This window comes from Salvelinus sp. IW2-2015, unplaced genomic scaffold (assembly GCF_002910315.2).
Source record: "Salvelinus sp. IW2-2015 unplaced genomic scaffold, ASM291031v2 Un_scaffold3937, whole genome shotgun sequence".
Lineage (NCBI taxonomy): Eukaryota > Metazoa > Chordata > Actinopteri > Salmoniformes > Salmonidae > Salvelinus > Salvelinus sp. IW2-2015.
Window position 1 is genome coordinate 38,496 of NW_019945211.1, and position 11,113 is coordinate 49,608.

General features: G+C 42.6%; 1 pseudogene; it reads right to left on the reverse strand.

Annotated features, from left to right (window-relative positions):
- The window catches only part of LOC112076699 (protein CBFA2T1-like), a 13,008-nt pseudogene extending 2,981 nt beyond the window's left edge, over nt 1–10,027 (reverse strand).
- Between the last annotated feature and the right edge of the window lie 1,086 nt (nt 10,028–11,113).

The window sequence follows — 11,113 nt, forward strand, 5'->3', positions numbered from 1 at the left end:
GAGAGCAGAAGAGAGAGAAGAGAGGAGAGAAAGAGAGAGAGAAAGGCAGAGGGAGAGGAGAGAGAGGGAAGAGAGAGAGAGAGAAGGCAGAAGGGAGAGGGAAAGAGGAATCATTTCAATACTTTTTTGTAAATAGGAAAAATGCTGATTTTATTTACAGACCTTTTAAATAGGAAAAAATTATTTAATTTAGAGACCTTTTAATAAGAACACGATTTATCAGTAAAAAAAAAAGCATTTGCCCTCACAGATTTCACAGCCAAATGAGTCTTAAATGAATGAAGAGAACAAAAGTAAAAACAAGAGAACAGAAAAGTAAACAGAACTAACACCACCACAATCTCACACAGTGACACAACACAAGGATACATTTCTAAACAGGCTAGTTAACACTAGATCCCAGAATCACACGCACATCTCACACAGTGTGAAACACAAGGAGACATTTCAAACAGGCTAGTTGACACTAGACCCAGATCAACCACATATCAACAAGTTGGAAACACAAGGAGCCATTTCTAACAGGCTAGTTAACACCTAGACGCCAGTCAACACCAAACATCTCACCACGTGAAACACAAGGAGACATTTCTAACAGGCTGTTGACACTAGACCCAGATCAACACCACATCTCACACAGTGAAACACAAGGAGACATTCTAAACAGGCTAAGTTGACACTAAGACCCCGATCACACACATCTCAACACAGTGAAAGCACAAGGAGACATTTCTAACAGGTTGGTTAACAAAAAAAAAAAAAAAAGAAAAAAAAAAAAAAAAAAAAAAGAAAAAAAATAGCCCGATCCACACCACATCTCACAAGTGAAATCACAAGGAGACATTTCTAAACAGGCTAGTTAACACTAACCCAGATCACACCACATCTCACACAGTGAAACATAAGGAGAACTTTCTAACAGGCTAGTTTGACACTAGCCAGATCACACACATCCTCACACAGTGAAACACAAGGAGACATTTCTAACAGGCTGTTTAACACTATAACAGATCACACCACATCTCACACAGTGAAACACAAGGAGACATTTCTAACAGGCTAGTTAACTCAGACCCAGATCACACCACATCTCACACAGTGAAACACAAGGAGACATTTCTAACAGGCTAGTTGACCACTAGACTCAGATCACACCACATCTCACATAAGTGAAACATAAGGAGACATTTCTAACAGGCTAGTTAACACTAGACCCAGATCACACCACATACTTCATGAAGAACTCTGTGACAGTATGTGTTAGAGCAAGGGGAGGGGCCAATACTGTCTCCTCTTGGAACTGATGTAGGCTATCATCCTGTTTCCTCTTGGAACTGATGTAGGCTATATCCGTTTCCTTCTTGGAAACTGATGTAGGCTATATCTGTTCTCTTGGACTGATGTAGGCCTATATCGGTTTCTCTTGGAACTGATGTAGCTATATCCTGTTCCTCTTGGAACTGATGTAGGCTATATCCTGTTCCTCTTTGGAACTGATGTAGGCTATATCCGGTTTCCCTTGGAACTGATGTAGGCTATATCCTGTTTCCTCTTGAACTGATGTAGGCTATATCCGGTTTCCTCTTGGAACTGATGTAGGCTATATCCTGTTTCCTCTTGGAACTGATGTATGCTATATCCTGTTTCATGTTTCATGAGTCTCGACTTCAGATCTTAATTTGCATTCAGAAGATATTGGGCAAAAGTCCTGTAAAGATGTGAAATCTTCCAAATATTATTTACCACTAATATGATAATAAGATCATAAAAGTATTTTTCAAAATACCTTGATTTTAGGAGGAGATGTATATATTTAATGCGTCCTATCCTTTCAGAAGGGTAATCCACCTTTCAGAGATAGAATACTTTGAGATTATGAATACAGAGGTACAATATAGACTCCATACAATATAGACTCTTGTTTACACTGTGGTATTGTATAGATGAACTCTGACCTTCATAGAAAGAACATGAAAATACTCAATATGCTAGAGTTGGACACTTTATATCCAATCTCTTAGTGGGGTGTGTCCGATCTGCCCATCATTATAAATAATCATTTATTTTTAACTGACTTGCCTGGTTAAATAAAAACATAAACATGAATAATTCAATAATATAAACATTCTGGTACATAATATCTAAATAATAAATACATTCTGATACATAATATACAGTACCAGTCAAAGGTTTGGACACATGTACTTTCTTTATTTTTACTATTTTCTACATTGCAGAATAAATAAAAAAACGATGAAATAACACACATATGGAATCATGTAGTAACCAAAAAAGTGTTAAACAAATCAAAATATATTTTAGATTCTTCAAAGTAGCCACCCTTTGCCTTGATGACAGCTTTGCACACTCTTGGGATTCTCTCAACCAGCTTCACCTGGAATGCKTTTCCAACAGTCTTCAAGGAGTTCCCACATATGCTGAGCCCTTGTTGGCTACTTTTCCTTCACTCTGCGGTCCAACTCATCCCAAACCATCTGAATTGGGTTGAGGTCGGGTGATTGTGGAGGCCAGGTTATCTGATGCAGCACTCCATCACTCTCCTTCTTGGTCAAATAGCCCTTACACAGCCTGGATGTGTGTTTTAGGTCATTGTCTTGTTGAAAAACAAATGATAGTCCCACTAAGCCCAAACCAGGTAGGATATCGTTTCGCTGCAGAATGCTGTGGTAGCCATGCTGGTTGTGTGCCTTGAATTCTAAATAAATCACAGACAGTGTCACCAGCAAAGCACTCCCACACATCACACCTCCTCCTCCATGCTTCACGGTGGGAACCACACATGCAGAGTTTATCCGTTCACCTACTCTGCGTCTCACAAAGACACGGCGGTTGGAACCAAAAATCTCAAATTTGGACTCATCAGACCAAAGGACAGATTTCCACCAGTCTAATGTCCATTGCTCGTGTTTCTTGGCCCAAGAAAGTCTCTTCTTATTATTGGTGTCCTTTAGTAGTGGTTTCTTTGCAGACTGTCATTTCTCTTTGCTTATTTGAGCTGTTCTTGCTATAATATGGACTTGGTCTTTTGCCAAATAGGGCTATCTTCTGTATACCAGCCCTACCTAGTCACAACACAACTGATTGGCTCAAACACGTTAAGAAGGAAAGAAATTCTACAAATGAACTTTTAACAAGGCACACCTGTTTATTGAAATGCATTCCAGGTGACTACCTCATGAAGCTGGTTGAGAAAATGGCAAGAGTGTGCAAAATATATTTTGATTTGATTAACAMATTTTTTGGTTACTACATGATTCCATGTGTGTTTCTCCATAGTTTTGATGTCTTCACTATTATTCTACAATGTAGAAAATAGTAAAAATAAAGAAAAACCCTGGAATGAGTAGGTGTGTCCAAACTTTTGACTGGTACTGTATAAATAATAAATACATACAGGTATAATAAATCTATAATAAATACATTCTGGTATAATAAATCAATAATAAATACATTTTATTATAATAAATCTATAATAAATACATTCTGGTGTAATACATCTATAATACACCCAGACTGGTACATAGTAGATCAATAATACAGTCTGGTACATAGTAGACTTCAATAATACCAGTCTGGTACATAGTAGATCAATAATATACTGTCTGGTACATAGTAGATCAATAATACAGTCTGGTACATAGTAGATCAATATACAGTTCTGGTCATAGTAGATCAATATACAGTCTGGTACATAGTAGATCAATAATACAGACTGGTACATAGTAGATCAATAATACAGTCTGGTACATAGTCGAGCAATAAAATGTGTCCTACCTCGCTGGAGTCCTCCTGCTGGTTGATGACAGTCAGTGCGTCCTCCGCTGCTTGTCTCTTGGCCTCTGCCACCGTACGCTCCATCTTGGACCGCTCCGTGCTGATCATCTCGTGGGCCTTCTTCTCTGCCTCTGACACCGCCTTCTGGAGCTCTGACATGGCCTGGCGCTTCACCTCGTTCACAGCCTCTTCTGAAACACATTCAGAGATATCCTCAAGGACCCATAAAACCAGCCCCTAACCCTCTAACCCTTCTGGAGCTCTGACATGGCCTGGCGCTTCCTGAATTGTCTGACTTAGAAATCAAATTGAAATCCAAACCCCTCGGTATGAAGTTTCTCCTCAAAAGTAGAGATCTGTTTTCATCAAGTAACAATACAGCATCCGATCCTCCTAGCAGACCTTCACTCTCAATATTCACCTGTATTTCTCATCAGTTAGTCCGATTGTATAAAGCAGACTTTCATTAACGATGATCAGCTGTGAGGTAAATTCACTTGTAGGCTAAGTACTTTCCATATGCCTGACTAATTACTATACTATTTTACAAAGGAAGTAATTCTGTGATGTTTAATTGGTTTGATCCACTAGAGAGAGGAGATGCGTGATGTTTTGGTTCACACTACACGCATACATCATTTGGGAAAGATGATTTCTACGTTCGATAAAGACGAATAGTCAAACATTTTATGCTTTTGTTTTGTCTTTTCAATGTATAATTACCATGTGACATCATTAGGTCATTCATCTAAAGTTATCTCTTGAAAAAAAAAAATGGAAAAAAAAAAGGATTTTAAAAATAAATCAAAATGTACCAGATACACGTTCAGCTCATTTAACGCTGGCACATTGTCTAACCTTAAACATGTGGTCAATTTAAACACAACATTTAAATTTAAACACGTCCCACTGCAGCGGAATTCCAGGATTTCCAGCTGAATGTCAGAAGCGAGGTGGCGGATATTTTTTGTTTGCCTCCATCAATTCTGTAACTTGACTAATTTATGTATGCAAATCAGGCAATTTATATTTAAATTATGCATTTCTATTGTGCTCCAAACAGCAGGAGGAGGAGGAGGGGAGGAGAAGGAGAGGAGGAGGAGGAGGAGAGGAGAAGGAGAGGAGGAGGGGAGGAGAAGGAGAGGAGGGGAGAGGAGGAGGAGAGGAGGAGGAGGAGAAGAGGAGGAGTACATGGCGTTTTTGTGTGTGTGTTTGTGTGCATGGTGTGTGTGTGTGTGCGTGGTGTGTGTGTGTGCATGGTGTGTGTGTGTGCGTATGGTGTGTGTGTGTGTGCATGGTGTGTGTGTGTGTGTGTGTGTGTGTGTGTGTGTGCATGGTGTGCATGTGCGTGTGCGTGTGTGTGTGTGTGTGTGTGTGTGTGTGTGTGAATATTTATCATCGACTATAAACCTTTAACTCACCTCCAACAGACGTGTTGGTTGCCAGTTCTCCATTGAATAGAAATCCTATTTGCAGTTCTCTATAACTGGAGAAATGTTTGTGAGTCTAATACTGTCTAATAGCATCAACGAGCTAACCACCTCAGTCACCGGCTTCATTAGGAAATGCATCGGCGACCTTGTCCCCACAGTGAGGGTTCGCTGCTTAACCAATCAAAAGCCCTGGATTAACACTGAGGTTGGCGCTAAGCTACAACATTCCAGGGCGCATTCTCAGAGAATGCTCAGAAAAGCTGGCACGCATATTCACTGTCATTTTCAACATCTCCTTGTCCCAGTCTGTAATCCCCACATGTCTTATGCTGACCACCATCATTCCTGTTTCCAAGAACTCTAACGCTTCACGCCACAATGACTACCACCCTGTAGCACTCACATCTGTAATCATGAAGTGCTTTGAGAGGCTGGTAATGGCTCACATCAACTCCACCATCTCAGACACCCTAGAGCCACTCCAATTTGCATTCCGCCCCAACAGATCCATAGACGATGCAATCTTCACTGCTCTCCACACTGCACTCACACAACTAGATCAGAGGAATACCTATGTGAGAATGCTGTTCTTTGACTACAGCTCAGCATTTAACACCATTGACCCCTCCAAGGTGGTCACCAAGATTGGGACCCTGGGACTGAACGCCTCCACCTGACGAACTGACCCCAGTTGGTGAGGGTAGGCAACAACACCTCCTCACAGGAGTGTTTGCTTAGTCCCCTCCTGTACTCCCTGTTCACCCACAAATGCGTGGCCAAACACGACTCCAACACCATCATTAAGTTAGCTGATGACACAACGGTGGTAGGCCTGATCACTGGCTACGATGAGACAGCCTACAGGGAGGAGTTCAGTGACCTGGCAGTGTGGTACCGGGACAACAACCTCTCTCAGTAAAACCAACAATCTGATACTGGACTATACACTCCCGTCCACATCGAAGGAGTGGAGCGGGTCAATAGCTTCAAGTTCCTTGCAAAGAAGGGCAGTATTGGTAGATGGATAATAATACAAAAAAAAGCAGACATTGAATATCCCTTTGATCATGGTGAAGTTATTAATTACACTTTGGATGGTGTATTAATACACCCAGTCACTACAAAGATGCAGGCGTCCTTCGTAACTCAGTTGCTGGAGAGGAAAGAAACCACTCAGCGATTTAACCATGAGGCCAATGGTGACTTTAAAACAGTTACAGAGTTTAATGGCTGTGATAGGAGAAAACTGAGGATGGATGTAACAATTTTCCTCCTCTTCAGACGAGGAGTATGAAGGATCGGACCAATGTGCAGCGTGGTAAGTGTCCATGATAGTTTAATAAAACTGAACACGACAAAATACAAAAATAAMAAAGTGAATAATAACGAAAACCAAAACAAACACTAACACAGGARACACCACCCACCACACAMAATGGAAAACAGGCTACCTAAATATGGCTCCCAGTCAGAGACAACGATAAACAGCTGCCTCTGATTGAGAACCATACCAGGCCAAACACATAGAAATAGAACATCTAGACCTACAACATAGAATACCCACCCACATTACACCCTGACCAAACTAAAAATAGAAACATACAAAGCAATCTACGGTCAGGGCGTGACACTGTGTGGTGTAGTACGATTCGAACTTAGTCCTGTATTGATGCTTTGCCTGTTTGATGGTTGGTCAGAGGGCGGGATTTCTTATAAGCTTCCGTTCCTTGAAAATGGCAGCTCTATCCTTTAGCTCAGTGCGAATGTTGCCTATACAGTGCCTTGCAAAACTATTCACCCCCTTGGCATTTTTCCTATTTTGTTGCATTACAACCTGTAATTTAAATAGATTTTTATTTGGATTTCATGTAATGGACATACACAAAATAGTCCTAATTGGTGAAATGAAATGAAAAAAAATACTGTTTCAAAAAATTCAAAAAAAATGTAACAGATAAGTGGTGGCGTGTATATCCCCTTGTATAATATAGTCTCCACATTGACTCTGTACCGGTACACACCCTGTATATAGTCTCCAACATGACTCTGTACCGTAACCCCTGTATATAGTCTCCACATTGACTCTGTTACCGGTTATCAACCCTGTATATAGTCCTCCACATTGACCTCTGAGTACCGGTACCCTGTATATACCTCACAATTGACTCTGTACCGGGTACCCCTGCTGTATAATAGTCTCCCACAGACTCTGTACCGTAACCCCTGTATATAGCCTCCACATTGACTCTGTACCGGTACTCCCTGTATATAGCCTCCACATTGACTCTGTACCGGTATCCCCTGTATATAGTCCTCCACATTGACTCTGTACCGTACGCCCTGTATATACGTCTCCACATTGACTCTGTACCGGTACTCCTGTATATAGTCTCCACAATGAACTCTGTACCGGACCCTGTATATAGCCTCCACATTGACTCTGTACGGTACCCCTGTATATAGCTCCACATTGACTCTGTACCGGTATCCGCCTGTATATAGTCTCCACATTGACTCTGTACGGTACCCCCTGTATATAGTCTCCACATTGACTCTGTACGTACCCCCCCTGTATATACCTCCACATTGACTCTGTACCGTACCCCTGTATATAGTCTCCCAATTGACTCTGTACCGGTACCCCTGTATATACTCCACATTGACTCTGTACGGGTACTCTGTATATAGCCTCCACATTGACTCTGTTACCGTACACCCTGTAATAGCCTCCAATTGACTCTGTACCCGTAACACCCTGTAATATGAGGCCTCACATTGACTCTGTACCGTAACACCCTGTATTATAGCCTCCACATTGACTCTGTAACCCGTACCCACCTTAATAGCCTCCACATTGACTCTGTACCGTAACATCCTGTATATAGCCTTCCACATTGACTCTGTACCGTAACACCCTGTATATAACCTCCACATTGACTCGTACCTACACCAGTATACCTCCCACATGACCGACCCGTAACACCTGTATATAGCCTCCCACATTGACTCTTGTACCGTAACACCCTGTATATAGCCTCCACATTGACTCTGACACGTTTCGTACAGACTCGCTCTGTATTTTAAGCGCTTTTATTCACGTTTAAGTGTTTCTTAACCAACGCGTTTGCTAATGAACAAATGATGGAAGGTTGCGATCACTTAAGTCTACAACTTTGTATTATGACCTTAAAACATTGATTGATGTTATGTTGTTGAATATTTGGCTTTCACTTTTTTATTGTTTAAATTCAACTTTTGTTTATCCATTTCACTTGCTTGGCAATGTAAAGATATGTTTTTCAAATGCCAATAAAGCCCTTTGAAATTAATTTCAGAGAGAGACCAAGCAAAAGAGAGTGAGAATGAGAGAGAAAGGAATGAAGAAGCGAAAGCAGAGAAAAGAGAGAGAGAAAGAGAGAATAGAGAGAGAGAATGAGAGAATGAGAGAGCAGAAGAGAGAGAGAATGAGTAAGAGAGAAAGAGAGAGAAAGAGAGGAGAGAACTGAAGAGAACAGAGAGAGACAGAGAGAACAGAGACAGAGAGAGAGAGAGAGAGGGAGAGAAGACAAGAGAGAAAGAGAGACAGAGAGAGAACAGAGAGACAGAGAAGAGAGAGAAGAAGAGAGCGAGAGGAGAGAGACAGAGAAGAGAGAGACAAGAGAGAGACAGAGAAGACGAAGAGACAGAGAAGGACGAGAGAGAAGAGAGAGAGAGACAGAGAGAGACACGAGAGAACCAAGAGAGAGAGGACGAGAGAGAGATAGAGCAGAGATAGACAAGAGAGACAGAAGACGAGAAGAAAGAGCAGAGAGAGACAGAGACAGAGACAGAGAGACAGAAGAGAGATGAGAATGATGGAGGACGAGAAGACAGAAGAGAGACGAAGAGAGAGAAAGAGAGACGAACAGAGACAGAGACAGTAGAAGAGAACAGAGAGAGACAGAAGACAGAGAGTACAGAGAGACAGAGAGAGAGCAGAGAAAACAGAGAAAGAGAAGAGAGAGACAGAGAGACAGAGAGACAGAGAGACAGAAGAGAAGAGCAGAGAGAAAGAGACGAGAGAGAGACAGAGAGCAGAGAGAGGACAGACGAGACGAGCAGAGAGAAACAGAGAGACAGAGAGAGCAGAGAGAGAGACAGGGAGACATGAGAGACAGAGACAGAGAGAGAGAGAGACAGAGAGAGAGAGAGACAGGAGAGAGAGGGGACAGAGAAGAGCAGAGAGAAAAGACAGAGAGAGAGAGGAGAGAGAGAGAGAAGAGAAGAGGAAGAAGAAAGAAGACGACAGAGCGAGAAGAGCCGAGAACAGAGAAACAGCGAGAGAGAGAAAGCGAGATTCACGCAGCTTATCTTCCAGATCTCTTCAGGTACGTATCCGGTCGTCGCGGCTGTGGAGAAGATCCCGGTGAATCTCTGGAAGACAGACACACAGCCCAGTCAACTAGTAGACAGACACACCCAGCCCTGGTACTCTATTATAAGTAGATAGTTCTTACCTGTAGTGTTAAGGTTGTCCTGTCCTGTAGGACTGTCTGCTCTGGGTCTGCTGGGTCCATTCTGATAACTGGACTGATTCTATATGTAGGTAGTTTCTACCTGTAGTGTAGGTGTCCTGTCCTGTAAGGACCTCTTGTGTCTGCTCTGTGTCCTGCTGGTCCTTTCTTCAGGTCCTCCGCGTCGCTGTATCGTCTTGGATCCAGTAGTTAAGCTCCTCCCCTGGGCCTCCTGGCAGCGCCGCAACACGGGAGAGAACGCCTCGTCTCTCCCACCATGTCCATGATGCAGTTCAGCAGCTGAGGAGGGGAAGGTACGTATCAGGAGGACACGATACTGTATCAGGGGGAAAGGAACTGTATCAGGAGGGAAGGTACTGTATCAGGGGTAAGTACCTTGTAATCAGAGGAAAGGTACTGTAATCAGAAGAAGGTACTGTATTCAGGAGGAAGGTACTGTATCAGGAAGAAGGTACTGTAATCAGGAAGAAGTACTCTATCAGGAGGAAGGTAACTGTATCAGGAAGAAAGGTACTGATCAGGAAGGAAGGTAACTGTATCAGGGAAGGTACTGTATCAGGAGGAAGGTACTGTATAGGAAGAAGGTACTGTATCAGGGGGAAAAGGTACTGTATCACAGGAGGAAATACTGTATCAGGGGAAAGGGAATGTATCAGGAGGAAGGTACTGTATCAGGGGGAAGGTACTGTATCAGAGGAAGGTTAACTGTATCAGGAGGAAGGTACTGTATCAGGAAGGAAGGTACTGTATCAGGAGGAAAGGTCTGTATCAGGAGGAAGGTATTGTATCAGGGGGAAAGGTACTGTATCAGGAGGTAGAGGTACTGTATCAGGGGGAAGGAACTGGTATCGGTAGGAGGTACTGTATCAGGAGGAAAGGTACTGTATAGGGGGAAGGTACTAGTAATCAGGGGGCAGGTACTGTATCAGGGGGAAGGTACTGTATCAGGGGGAAGGTACTTGTATCAGGAGGAAGGTACTGTATCAGGAAGAAGGTTACTAGTATCAAGGAGGAAGGTACTGTATCAGGGGGAAGGTAAACTGTATCAGGAGGAAGGTACTGTAATCAGGAAGAAGTACTGTAATCAGGGGGAAGGTACTGTATCAGGAGGAAGCTACTGTATAGGAGGAAGGTACTGGTATCAGGAGGAAGGTATTGGATCAAGAGAGGAGGTCTGTAATCAGGGAAGGTACTGTATCAGGGGGAAGGTACTGTATCAGGGAAGGTTACTGTATCAGGGGAAGGTTACTGTATAGGGGGAAGGTACCTGTATCAGGAGGAAGGTACTGTAATCAGGAAGGTACTGTATCATGGGAAGGTACTGTATCAGGGGGAAGGTAATGTATCAAGGAGGCAAGGTACCGTATCAGG